The sequence below is a fragment of the Petromyzon marinus genome, chromosome 1 (assembly GCF_048934315.1).
Source record: "Petromyzon marinus isolate PM22_M1 ecotype Great Lakes invasive population chromosome 1, UKy_Petmar_22M1.pri1.0, whole genome shotgun sequence".
NCBI lineage: Eukaryota > Metazoa > Chordata > Hyperoartia > Petromyzontiformes > Petromyzontidae > Petromyzon > Petromyzon marinus.
The window spans coordinates 37,068,859-37,083,391 of record NC_133667.1 but is presented as its reverse complement, the minus strand read 5'-3'; the positions used below and the strand labels follow the sequence as shown (position 1 = coordinate 37,083,391).

Here is a 14,533-nt window from a genome sequence, read left to right as displayed (position 1 = left end):
ACCATCAACAACAAAGCAACACGGAAATAGCAGCAGCAGCAACAACAACATGGCGAACATATCAACACGGTAGCAACAACAACGAGAGCAGCTGCAACAACAATAGCAGCAGCAGCTGATGTAGCAGCAGCAGAAGCATCGCCCCTTCCCCCATTGTTCTCCGAGGTCGCGGAAATAGAGTGAGACTTCCTCAACACGCGTGGGTAAGGGGTGGGGTGTGCGGGTTACGCGTGGCGTGTTGGATGGGTGTGGAATGTGTGGTGTGCAATGTAGGGGGGGGGGTGTGCGGGTGTGTGAGTGCGTGTGCGTGGCTGGAACCCGCAAGTGTCTGGTATGCATTTGCAGGTGTGTGTGTACACACTTCTGGCGGGAATGTGTGCATGTAATGTGTGCATGTATGTGTGTGTCTGCTGTGCATGTGTGTCTTGAGTGTGTGGGTCCTGCGCCTTCCCTAGGTCGACTCAGCCTAAAATTAGTACCTGGGGCGATGCGTCAAACATCGCCACGAGGGAGACAAAGACAGCCGGGAGTGGTTCTGGCCACCCACCACCTCGTGTGCGTGTGTGTGAACACCGATGTACATGCGGGTTCACGCGTGTGAGCACGCGCCAATTGGATTCTGCTGTAATGTTTTCGCGGTGGGGGGGGGGGGGGGTGTCCAGTGTGTGCTGTACTTTGCTGTAACAGTCTTGGGGAGGGGCGGGTGGGGGTGCCGTGCCCACGACTCGGGCTGCAGCGAGGGGTTGGGGGTTGGGGGGTGAGGGGGTGGGGGCTGCGGGTTCCGCGTCTGAATTTCGCTGAACCCCGACTCATTACCCCGCGGCGTCCGGAATCCAATTACCGCACGCGCCCGGGGCTCGGGGTGGGGGGGGGGTCCCGCGGTGGGGGGCGGGGGGGGCAGTTGTGGGGGGCGGGGGTAAAGGATCGTGGGGGTGGTGGCGGGGAGGGGGGGCACTCCATTAGCTCTCAGGACGCGTACCCGCGCCTCCGCAGCCCTTAAATTGGCGAAATCAGAGAGCGGCTCCCGACTCCTCCGTCTTGCCGGGCCGCGCCACTTCAATTAGACGACAGCCAGCGGTGCGACTCGTTTCAATTAAAGGCTCGAGAAAGATGGGAGGGGCCGGGTCCGCCCCCCACTCTCTCTATCCCTACAGCTCCCCAACCCCCCCCCCATCCCATTTACAGACCCCACTCCTCTCCCCCCGCCCCCCTAAACTCGACACGTGTTTTTCCTTTTTGGAATCGCGCAGTCGGAACGCGTCCGCACGTGACCGCGCCGCTGATTTAAGCGCGGCTATTGTCATGCAAATGAGAAGATGACAATGCCTTGCGTCAGTGATGGACTTTGGGGGAGGGGGTGTGGACGCGTGGGGGAACTTGGAAGGGAAGGAGGTGGGATCGAGAAGGCGGAGCGGAGAGGACGTGCCAGTGTGGGACAAGAGGCGGTGGGGGGGCCCACTGTCAGACAGACACATGGATCATCCCACAGACAGACAGGACGTGATCTCTCACAGAGATACATTCTGAGTTTATGCTACCCAGGTAGCCCTTGCAAACGGAGGCAGTGTTGTGTTGGTTTAGTTGATCTCCTGGTCACATCAAATACCTACTATAATCACCCAGGAATGTCTGTCCTTAACGCTCGCGACGTCCTCCACATTGACCAGCCCCCCTAATTAATATTCATGAGCAGGTCACGTCCTCCAAATGGACACCCCCCCACCCCTCATTAATAATTATGAGCGGGTGACGTCACTCAATATGGAGTACTCCCCCCCTCACTGATAATCATGCGCAAGTGACGTCACTCCACATCAAACAGTCCCCCTCATTAATATTCATGACTATGTGACGTCCTCTAAATGCCCCCCCCCCCCATTTATGACCTATAGGTTAGATAATGAGCCAAGAATGTCTGTGTGCAACGCTCGTGACGTCACTCCGTCGACCAGCTCCCCTCATTAATAAATCATGAACAGGTGACGTCACTCCACATGGAGCACCCTCCGCCATGAATAATTAGCAGCTGACGTCACTCCACATGGGGGGGCGAGGCGCCTCCTCCCCCCTCTTCGGCGTCAACTCACAACCCTCACTAACAAAGGCAGAACACTCACGTCACGTGATGTCCGTGACGCTGTTGTTGAGACATCAAAGTAAAAAGGACGTCGTGATGAACAAGGGATTATAACCTTAACATGAAATAGGTCTGTGTCACCGCGCCCTTACAAATTGCACACAAATTCATGATTTTCGCTTGCAAGTTTCAGATTTACTGCAATACACCCGTCCTTGGACAGGCAACAGGCTCGTCAAGGATACTCACCGACCGCACGCACACAAACCCCTCACGAACTCCCCACGCGCCCTTCACCACCATGGTAACAGCCCCATTAAAGGTCACGTGACACAAGCCGTTGACTTCCCTGAACAAAGGTGGCACACCTGTGTACACACCTCCATGTGTACACACGCCCCTGTACACGTGTTACCCACGCGTACAACAACAACAGCCGCCATTCGCCACGATCTGGCAGTGACGTGACCACGACGCTTGTGCCAGGCTAGGTGCACTTTGAGGCCGCGTGTGCACATACACTCCCGTACACGTGTACACACACACACGTCTGTGCACGTATACAGACATTCGCCATTCGTTCATAGGCTTTAAATCAGCGAGCGAGAGCTCACAACTGTAACAAAGATCCCATCGTATAGCCTTGAACAGCCTGTTAAGAGCACGTGCTGCTGTGAGCGGGCACCTGTGAAGGTCGGCACGGGACAGCAGAGAAGAGCCATCACCGCGCCCGACCGCATTTGTCTCCCTCGTGGCGATTTTTACACATCGCACCAGGTAATCGCTTGAGTCCGAGTCGACCTACAGGAGGCCCAGGACCATTTCAAATAATCCTGATCGAGAATCCAACTCGGGTGGCCGGGTTTGTCGCGCAGCGGTGAGCGCGCTCCCCACACACCTGTGCCATTACACCTGTGCCATTACACCTGTGCCATTACACCTGTGCCATTACACCTGTGCCATTACACCTGTGCCATTACACCTGTGCCATTACACCTGTGCCATTACACCTGTGCCATTACACCTGTGCCATTACACCTGTGCCATTACACCTGTGCCATTACACCTGTGCCATTACACCTGTGCCATTACACCTGTGCCATTACACCTGTGCCATTACACCTGTGCCATTACACCTGTGCCATTACACCTGTGCCATTACACCTGTGCCATTACACCTGTGCCATTACACCTGTGCCATTACACCTGTGCCCACAAGTTAATGCGAGTGCAAGTTGTCCAATTAACACTGTCACACGCATGCACCACCCGTCGTGTTGATTACACCCCTCCCCAACTACCCCCTCCCTCTGCACACCTCGGCTCCGAGAATAACGCGAGGCCTGGGTGGGGATGACGGAGCGGAGGGGGGGGAGCTTGAGGTGGTGGGGGAGCTTGAGGGGGTGGGGGAGCTTGAGGGGGGTGGTGAGCTTGAGGGGGTGGTGGAGCGGTAGCGAGAGGGGGGAGGGGTAGCGAGAGGGTGGGGGAAGCGCCTCTGGTCCCACCGTGACGCGCCCCCACCCCCGCAGGAGTGACGAGGAGGGGAGTGGCTCCGGTGATGACGCATTCCACCTGCTCCTGGGAGGGAGTGGGGAGACGAGAGGTAGGGGGTTGGGGGTGAGAACGAGGTGGAAGGCGGGAGGAGGGAGTGCTGGATGGGGTAAGCCGGGGAGGCCCCCTGCTGCTGCCTCGATTCACCTGCGCGTGAACCGGCTCCACCCCCACTCCACCACCCTGCGCGACAACCTGATCCACCACTCCGCGCGTGAACCCCCCCCATCACCCCCACCCTCGTCGCTGTTGCTCTTTCACGAGGCTCAGGAGGATGTTGTGAATCGCGAGCTCGCATTGGCTGAGAGCGCGCAGGTGAATTCTGCATAGACCTCTGATTGGTCGAGACCAGGTCGGGCTCACAGGCAGGTGAGGACGGGAGATTCGAAACGACGGGGGTCGCGGGGAGAGGGGAGGGAAGAGGGGAAAGAAGGCAGGGGGGATCAAAGTTTCTCCCTGCTCACGTGAACGTGTGAGTGACCGTACCCATGCGTGAGTGTAAACGTCAGCACTGGGGAGACAAAGGCGTCCGAGCGTGAAGATAGCCACCCCATCGTGTGCCGCGTTGGCCTCCATGGATGCTCGTTAACAAAACTTGCCCCAAACGCCTGCTAATGCTACACGGGGGACCTTTGTCATTGTGTGCGCGTTATCGCCTCGTCTCGTGATGGATCGCGCGCGCCAGGCGATGATGATGGGAGCCGCGCTCACACACACATTTACACACACGTGCACACACAAACGTATACACTCACGGACAAAGATCTCCCACATAGGTGCTCGCTAACATGCACTTGCCCCCGACACACGCAGACACACCGACACACTGACGTGCACTCACGCACACGCGCGCACTTTCACATCACTGACTGCACTGGCCTCATAAATCCGCGGCAGTCGCTGCCATCAATCAGCTCCGAGGAGCCGCGGGGCGCGAGGCTCTGAAATCTCAAAATATTTACATATAGACACACACACACACCTACACACATAGATCCCCCGTGTAGCCTTTACAGACTGTTGGGGCAAGTGCTGAACTCTGGTCGCCGGGTTCGTCGCGCAACGTGTTAACCGCTACACTACCGCTCCCCGACACCGCCGCACCTACACACACACCTACACACACAGATCTACACCTACACACACACCTACACACACACACAGACCTACACACACACAGACCTACACACACATAGACCTACACACACACCTACATACACACACCTACACACACCTACACACCTCTGAAATTCACTCCACGTCTCCCGTACTTGGCTGTAGTGTATATATAGAGCAATGTTCCCATGTGTGCCGCTGGACGGGAGGTGATGGGCGTATCTCCAGAACCTCCTGACTGGATTTCGAAACGTGACATGAGGTTTTATGAGTATTGTGTGTAAGCAGGGTGAGAAGTCAAGAGACCAGGATAGAGGAGTCTCGTGTGCATGATTGCCTTGGGTCACCACAATGGGAAAAGCAAAACAAATTAAATAAAGTGAGATGGAAAATAGCAATCCGTGCAAAAACAACACCGCCGCAAATCCTCCACGCGGAGCTGGTCTCCAGTCCCCACGCGGAGCTGGTCTCCAGTCCCCACGCGGAGCTGGTCTCCAATCCCCACGCGGAGCTGGTCTCCAGTCCCCACGCGGAGCTGGTCTCCAGTCCCCACGTGGCAAGTCAGTAGCGAGGCAGTGTTCGGCCGCTAGGATGAAGTGAATCCACTTCGGAGACGAGGGTTGGTGGACCGCTTAGAGATTTGTGAAACGGCCAAACCCACTGATTGTTGCGACGAGCTTGCCCGGCGATGGCAGAGCTCGTACGGCGAGTGGGTGGGTGAGCCCCGCGATGCGCAACCTCTGTTGCTGGACGCCTGGTGGGGTTGTACCCGGACGCCTGGTGGGGTTGTACCCGGGCTCTCGAGATTCCTGCCACAACCACGCACGGTCAATGCAAAGGGATTGGCGGAACATCCCCTGGTGTGGCAGGAGCCGCGTGCAAACGAGCCGCGACACCTGCTGAGCCTCTGCTGGATCGTTAACTGGGGCTCAGATTATTACAATTCCAGCGCCGTGCCCTTCCCAAGCCCGCTCACTTGTCCCACCAATCAATAGCACGTGGTTAACTCGCCCGGTCTTCTCCAATCTAATCCACGTGCCTACGTCCAGCAGTGGATCGACCATGGCTCCTGCGGGTCACTGAGTACCCCTGCTGCCCCCCACCCCCCGCCCCGTATCTAAGGACGCACGGCGGCGATGCGAGGGGCGGGGTAGGGGGCGAGGTGGGGGGCGGGGTAGGGGGTGGGGGGCGGGGTGGGGGGCTGTCATTGAGCGCCGCTCCGAATCAAAGAGGGGAGGGGGCGAGGGGGCGGCAGTCACTTTTATATCCCAACCCTTACGCGTTAAGCTACCCCCAGGGCCCAATTAACCTGCTCCCCTTACCCACCCCTCGTCCGCCCGCCCTCAAATCCGCATCATCCCCTTGACTCGGATGAGTGGAGCGGGGAAGGGCGGTGGGAACATTCCCACCCCTGATTGTTGATGTCGGCAAGATGGTGATGATGTTGATAGCGCGGTCACGATGCCGATACTTATTTTGCTCGAGGTTCATGTGAATTTGTCACGGTTTTTGATGATGGGATCGGCGCTGATGTCGATTCAGTCGCTGATGCTGATGGGGACGATTTCGTTCGTGTTTCTCGTAACGAGGTCGAGTGCATCATCGCTCGTGTTGTTCGTGAGAAGGCGGGGGCTGATGTCGATGATGCTGACGATTGAGCTGCAGATCGGGATGTCGATGCTGTTGGTGACTGATGTTGATAGCAGATCTCTGGTTCATGATGTGATCTAGATTGATGACGATGCTGGTGATATTGGTTATTCATATCGCTACGCTGTGGTTATTAATATTGATGACTATGTTGTTGTGGATCCGTATCGCCTCTGTTTTCCTTGGTCTGCTCACGCGCTCTTAATTAATCTGCAATTCCGCGTCGCGCTAATGACCCCCACGGCGCGGTGGAGAGGGGGGGGGGGGCATAAAACACAAAGATCCCCCATGTAGCCTTCACAGCCTGTTGGGGCAAGTGCTGTTATAGCGAGCACCTATGAAGGCCGGCACGGCACTTGCGGGGATGGTGGACAATACCACTCCCGGCCGCCTTTGTCTCCCGAGTGGCGATGTTCACACATTGCACCAGGTACTCATTTGAGACTGGGGTAGGCCCAGAACCGATTCAGATCATCGTCACTGGTGTTGGTGGCCGTGAGTGGGCATCGAACTCGGGTTGCCGAGTTTGTACTTGGGCTGAACGATTAATCGATCAAAAATCGAAATTTGAAACAATGCGATTAGCAAATCGCAAAGGCTGATATTTTTTACGATTTTAAAAGTCCTGTTACTTTATTATTGGAATTGTTTTATTTTTCATTATTATAACTTTATTTATTTAACTTAACAATTAATCTATGTTTTATTGTTCAATTTCAATAAATGTTGTTTTATAAATACATGTTGGAAGCAATTAATAAATTTTAAGTTCTCATTCTTGCATTACACTATATAGAGCAGTTCATAGTTTGATGTTATCACGTGGTAATTATTCATCACATGTTTTTAATCTATTACACAGTGAATATTGAACTGAAGCTTTACTTCAAAAAAGTGTAATCGCAAATCAAATCGCAATGTCAGAAAAATCGCAATTGGAGATTTTCTCCAAATCGTTCAGCTTGAGTTTATAGTGCTTCACTACTGCAAACAACCACAACAACCGCCATTCGCCACTAAGTGGCGGTGACGTCACCACGACGCTTGTGCCAGGCTATGTGCACCCTGAGGCCACGTGAAGTGTCGAACGCCCGCTGGCAGGTCACGGGGCAGACCCAGGTGCCACGGGTCGACTGACTGAGATGACTGGCTGATGCACCACCTGTGCCCCCTACTGTGCCAACCTGCTGTGCTTTAGCCACCCGGCGCTCCGCTCGTTGTTGTGAGCGTCGCTCCTCCGCCCTCCGTTGTTGTTGGAGGGCGACTACCTCCAACTGCCCAGTAGCATCCTTAACGAGCCTCTTCCACAGAGGCCGATCTTGACACCGCTGGTACCAGTCATCGGCAAGTCCACTCAGCTCCACGTCCTCCTGTACCACATCACTCCATCTCTTCTCTAGCCCGTGCCGCGCCCGCTTAGCCCCCTCAATCCGGCCGAACAAAAGCTGTTTCGGCATGCGTTGGCTGGGCATGCGGGCTACATGACCCAGCCATCACAGCCTTGCCTGCCGGAGGAGCTCACCAATGGGACCTTGCCCAGATCTTTCAAGGATTTGTGAGCTCCTCACACAATCCAGTCTGGTTAAAACCAGGATGGATCGTAGGCAGGCCAGCCTAAATGTTTCTAACCGGCGAAGATGTTCCATTAGGGGGGTCCACGTTTCGCAAGCGTAGAGAAGGGAGGGAATGACCGTGGCCGAGAAGACCTGAAGCTTAGTGCGGAGCGACAGACCAGGTAGATTCCACACAGCGTTACGCAACCGATGAAAAGATATTACCGCTCGACTGATTCGGAGTGAGACCTCTGCTGTTAAACTGGAGCCAGTCATAAGCACACTGCCCAGGTATGGGAAACTCTCCACTCTCTCCACAACTGCCCCATCACTGATTGGGAGTTGTGGGGGTGGAGTGTCCGATGGTACAAAATACCCAGGCAGGTGCTTAGTTTTGGTGGGGCTGATGGTAAGGCCCCACCTCCCTAGTGGCACGCTCCAGTCTCAGCAGCAGCTTCTCCAACTCCTCCTCTGAATGAGCAGCTATTACCAAATCATCAGTATACATAACGTGGTTGAGCAATAGGGAGCCATCCCTTGACCGCACCCGGGCATCGATCAGCCTCCCATTATATCTGTACCATATGGAGATTCCCCCGGTACAGCTATTGAAGGCTTCACGAACTACGTGGTCAAAATAGATGTTAAATAATGTGGGAGCCAGAGGACATCCCTGTCGCACCCCAAGGTGTACAGGGAATGGCTCTGACTCCCGGCCACGTAGTTTTACCCGGGCCCGCTCACCATCATGAAGGTCCTTAATGATCGTGAGCAGAGGGTCAGGTACTCCAAAAGCACGAAGAACGACCCAGAGCCCAGGCCTACTGATGGTATCATAGGCCTTGACCAGGTCAATAAAGCAGAGATGTAGGTCTTGTTGGAATTCCCTACACCTCTGCTGTAGCAGACGGACAGAAAATATGGCATCTGTGCAGGACCGCCCTTTCCTGAAACCGCATTGGGGCTCCGCAAGCCTCTCCTCAGCGTGCCTGGCAAGGCAATGCTGAATAATCCTTGCCAGGACCTTTCCCGGCACACTGAGGAGTGAGATGCCCCTGTAGTTGTTACAGTCTGTGCGGTCCCCCTTCTTAAAGAGTGGGACCACCAGGGCATCCTTCCAATCCTGCGGAACCCGTCCAGTGGTCCAGACCGTTGTTATGATGTCATATAGGGCAGTCTGTGCACAAACGCCACCCTCCCTCAGTATTTCGCTTGGGAGATCATCTCTGCCTGCTGCCTTTCCTGGTCTCAGACTCCGGATCGCCTTCAGTACTTCCTCAACAGATGGCACCTCAGCCAGCCACTCACAGAGGGTGATTTCTTCCAATGTTTGAGGCACCGCAGCCTCAGCAGGGTCATCCTCACTTTGTGCCACGATGTTTTCCTGGCTGAGGGATTTTCCCTCCCCACACACACACACGCGTACTCACACACACACAACAACAACAACCGCCATTCGCCACTAAGTGGCGGTGACGTCACCACGACGCTTGTGCCAGGCTATGTGCACCTTGAGGCCACGTGAAGTGTCGAACGCCCACTGACAGGAGGTCACGGGGCAGACCCAGGTGCCACGGGTCGACTGACTGAGATGACTGGCTGATGCACCACCTGTACCCCCTACTGTGCCAACCTGCTGTGCTTTAGCCACCCGGCGCTCCGCTCGTTGTGAGCGTCGCTCCTCCGCCCTCCGTTGTTGTTGGAGGGCGACTGCCTCCAACTGCTCAGTAGCGTCCTTCACGAGCTTCCTTCACAGAGGCCGATCTTGACACCGCTGGTTTAAGTTTTCAGTTTATTTATTTTGATATAGCCCTGTGAGCCATTCGGCTCTTGAATCCGGTGCAACCACAACAAACAAAAAACACGAACAAGAAAAACATCTTAAAGTGACTTTGTGTGACTGTGCAAATAGAAAATCCATGAAAAAAAACAGCAAAATATTCCTGAAAAAAGCACCGTACACCAACGCTGTGTGCAAAAAATCACAGTGGGATGCAAGTCAAACAACTACAAGTCATCGGCAAGTCCACTCAGCTCCACATCCTCCTGTACCACATCACTCCATCTCTTCTCTAGTCCGTGCCGCGCCCGTTTAGCCCCCTCGATCCGGCCGAACAAAAGCTGTTTGGGCATGCGGTGATTGGGCATGCGGGCTACATGGCCCAGCCAACGCAGCCTTGCCTGCCGGAGGAGCTCACCAATGGGACTTTGTCCAAATCTTTCGAGGATTTGTGAGCTCCTCACACAATCCAGCCTGGTTAAACCCAGGATTGATCGTAGGCAGGTCAGCCTAAATATTTCTAACCGGCGAAGATGTTCCATTAGGGGGGGTCCACGTTTCGCAAGCGTAGAGAAGGGAGGGAATGACTGTGGCCGAGAAGATCCGAAGCTTCGTGCGGAGCGACAGACCAGGTAGATTCCACACAGCGTTACGCAACTGATGAAATCATAATGCCGCTCGACTGATTCGGACTGAGACCTCTGCTATTAAACCGGAGCCGATCATGAGCACACTGCCCAGGTATGGGAAACTCTCCACAACTGCCCCATCACCGCCTCATCACCGATTGGGAGTTGTGGGGGTGGAGTGCCCGATGGCGCAAAATACCCAGGCAGGTGCTTCGTTTTTGTGGGGCTGATGGTAAGGCCCTACCTCTTAGTGGCACACTGAATTTTCAGCAGCAGCGCCTCCAACTCCTCCTCTGAGTGAGCCGCAATTACCAGGTGATCGGCATACATAACGTGCTTGACCAGTAGGGAGCCATCCCTTGACCGCACCCGGGCAACGATCAGCCTCCCATTGTATCTGTACCAGATGGAAATTCCTCCGGTACAGCTACTGAAGGCTTAACGAACTACGTGGTCGAAATAAATAATGTTGGAGCCAGAGGACATCCCCGTCGCACCCCAAGGTGTACAGGGAATGGCTCCAACTCCCGGCCATGTAGTTTTACCCGGGCCCGCTCACCATCATGAAGGTCCTTAATGATCGTGAGCAGAGGGTCAGGGACTCTGAAAGCACGACGAATAACCCAGAGCCCAGGCCTACTGATGGTATCTTAGGCCTTGATCAGGTCCATAAAGCAGAGCTTTAAATAAAAAAAAATTACGTAGATTTTGTTGGAATTTCCTACACCTCTGCTGTAGCAGACGGACAGAAAAATATGGCATCTGTGCAGGACCGCCCTTTCCTGAAACCACATTGGGTCTCCGCAATCCTCTCCTCAGCGTGCCTGGCAAGGCGGTGTTGATTAATCCTTGCCAGGACCTTTCCCGGCACATACATTTACTCACACACACAGACTCACACCACGCGTACTCAAACCACGCATACTCACACACACTCACACACACGCGGACTCACACACGCGGACTCACACATGCGTACTCACCCACAGTCACACACAGACTCACACACACAGACTCACACCACGCGTACTCACACTCACACCACACACGCGTACACGAGTGCACGCACGGGCGAGTTCCCCTCCGCGTCCTTCCCAGCCCAGCGCCTCCTGCGCGAGACGGAATTTAAGCGACGACGGAGAAAGAGCGAGAGGCGGGGAGTGGGGAGAGAGCGGGGAGTGGGGGAGAGAGCGGGGAGTGGGGAGAGAGCGGAGAGTGGGGAGAGAGTGGGGAAATGGGTGGGGAGTGGGGAGAGAGTGGGGAGTGGGGAGAGAGTGGGGAGTGGGGAGAGAGTCGGGAGTGGGGAGAGTGCGGAGAGTGGGGAGAGAGTGGGGAGTGGGGAGAGAGTGGGGAGAGAGTGGAGAGTGGGGAAAGAGTGGGGAGAGAGTGCGGTGTGGGGAGAGAGCGGGGAGTGGGGAGAGAGCGGAGAGTGGGGAGTGGGGAGAGTGGGGAGAGAGTGGGGAGTGGGGAGAGAGTGGGGAGTGGGGAGAGTGCGGAGAGTGGGGAGAGAGTGGGGAGTGGGGGGAGTGGGGAGAGAGTGGAGAGTGGGGAAAGAGTGGGGAGAGAGTGGGGAGAGAGTGGGGAGAGAGTGGGGAGAGAGTGGGGAGAGTGCGGAGAGGGGAGAGAGTGGGGAGAGAGTGGGGAGTGGGGAGAGAGTGGGGAGTGGGGAGAGAGTGGGGAGTGGGGAGAGAGTGGGGAGATGAGTGGGGAGAGAGTGGGGAGTGGGGAGAGTGAGGAGTGGGGAGAGAGTGGGGAGTGGGGAGAGAGTGGGGAGTGGGAAGAGAGTGGGGAGTGGGGAGAGAGCGGAGAGTGGGGAGAGAGGAGAGTGGGGAGAGAGTGGGGAGTGGGGAGAGAGTGGGGAGTGGGGAGAGAGTGGGGAGTGGGGAGAGAGTGGGGAGTGGGGAGAGAGTGGGGAGTGGGGAGAGAGTGGGGAGTGGGGAGAGAGTGGGGAGTGGGGAGAGAGTGGGGAGTGGGGAGAGAGCGGAGAGTGGGGAGAGAGTGGGAGTGCGGAGATGGGTGGGGAGTGGGGAGTACGGAGATGCGTGGGGAGTGGGGAGAGAGTGGGGAGTGGGGAGGGAGTGGGGAGAGAGTGGGGAGTGGGGAGAGAGTGGGGAGAGAGCGGAGAATGGGGAGAGAGCGGAGAGTGGGGAGAGTGGGGAGAGAGTGGGGAGAGAGTAAGGAGTGGGGAGAGAGTGGGGAGATGGGTGGGGAGTGGGGAGAAAATGGGCAGTGGGGAGAGAGCGGGGAGGGGGGAGAGAGCGGGGAGTGGGGAGAGAGTGGGGATTGGGGAGAGAGTGGGGAGAGAGTGGGGAGAGAGTGGGGAGTGGGGAGCGAGCGTGGAGAGAGTGGGGAGTGGGGAGAGAGTGGGGAGTGGGGAGAGAGTGGGGAGAGAGCGGAGAGTGGGGAGAGAGTGGGGAGTGCGGAGATGGGTGGGGAGTGGGGAGTGCGGAGATGCGTGGGGAGTGGGGAGAGAGTGGGGAGTGGGGGAGGGAGTGGGGAGAGAGTGGGGAGTGGGGAGAGAGTGGGGAGAGAGCGGAGAATGGGGAGAGAGCGGAGAGTGGGGAGAGTGGGGAGAGAGTGGGGAGAGAGTAAGGAGTGGGGAGAGAGTGGGGAGATGGGTGGGGAGTGGGGAGAAAATGGGCAGTGGGGAGAGAGCGGGGAGGGGGAGAGAGCGGAGAGTGGGGAGAGAGTGGGGAGCGGGGAGAGAGTGGGGAGTGGGGAGCGAGCGGGGAGAGAGTGGGGAGTGGGGAGAGAGGGGAGAGAGTGGGGAGTGGGGAGAGAGCGGGGAGTGGGGAGAGAGCGGGGAGAGAGCAGAGAGAGAGTGGGGAGAGAGCGAGGAGAGAGGGGAGAGCGGGGAGAGAGGGGAGATAGTAGAGAGTGGGTAGTGGGGAGAGAGCGGGGAGCGGGGAGAGAGTGGGGAGTGTGGGGAGAGAGTGGGGAGATGGGTGGGGGCAGAGTGGGGGCAGAGTGAAGGAGATGGGAGACGAGCGGGGATGAGAGAGGTGAGGGAGGGGAGGTGGCGTGAAACAGCATCAGATCGAGGTTTTGTGATTTTAATTAGAGGAGGACTCGGCGGTAACGACGCGGAGCGGAGAGACGTGGGGGGAAGGGGGGACGGGGGTGGGGGAGGGGGTGGAGGGGTGGGGGTGGGAGCCCCGTCTGCAGATTATCTCGTCTACGTATTCATTCCCACAGCCTTCATCATCTCCATCCCCTTCGTCAGACAGGGTCCATCCACTGCTGGATGGAGGCCTCGAGAAGCCCCCGTCCGTCACACCACCACCACCACCTTCACACCACCACCTTCACACCACCACCACCACCACCTTCACACCACCACCACCACCACCTTCAGACCACCACCACCACCTTCAGACCACCACCACCACCACCACCTTCACACCACCACCACCACCTTCACACCACCACCACCACACTTCACACACAACACTCACACCACCACCACCACTCACACCACCACCACCACCACCTTCACACCACCACCACCACCTTCACACCACCACCACCACCTTCACACCACCACCACCACCACCACCTTCACACCACCACCACCTTCACACCACCACCACCACCACCTCACACCACCACCACCACCTTCCCACCACCTTACCACCACCACCTTCACACCACCACCACCACCTTCACACCACCACCTTCACACCACCACCACCACCACCTTCACACCACCTTCACACCACCACCTTCACACACCACCTCACACCACCACCTTCACACCACCTTCACACCACCACCTTCCCCACCACCACCTTCACACCACCACCACCTTCACACCACCACCACCACCACCTTCACACCACCACCACCACCACCTTCACACCACCACCACCTTCACACCACCACCACCTTCACACCACCAACACCTTCACACCACCAACACCTTCACACCACCACCACCTTCACACCACCACCACCTTCACACCACCACCACCACCACCACCTTCACACCACCACCACCTTCACACCACCACCACCACCACCTTCACACCACCACCACCACCACCACCTTCACACCACCACCACCTTCACACCACCACCACCACCACCTTCACACCCACCACCACCCCACCACCTTCACACCACCACCACCACCACCACCTTCACACCACCACCACCACCACCACCTTCACACCACCAC

General features: G+C 56.8%; 1 long non-coding RNA gene across 1 annotated transcript in view; it reads right to left on the bottom strand.

Moving 5' to 3' along the window:
- Positions 1-2,250: 2,250 nt before the first annotated feature.
- Positions 2,251-14,533, bottom strand: part of LOC142925069 (uncharacterized) — an 18,527-nt gene continuing 6,244 nt past the window's right edge. The window contains exon 2 of the long non-coding RNA XR_012942168.1: positions 2,251-5,553. This is a non-coding gene — a long non-coding RNA (uncharacterized LOC142925069). The remainder of the gene's footprint in view (positions 5,554-14,533) is intronic.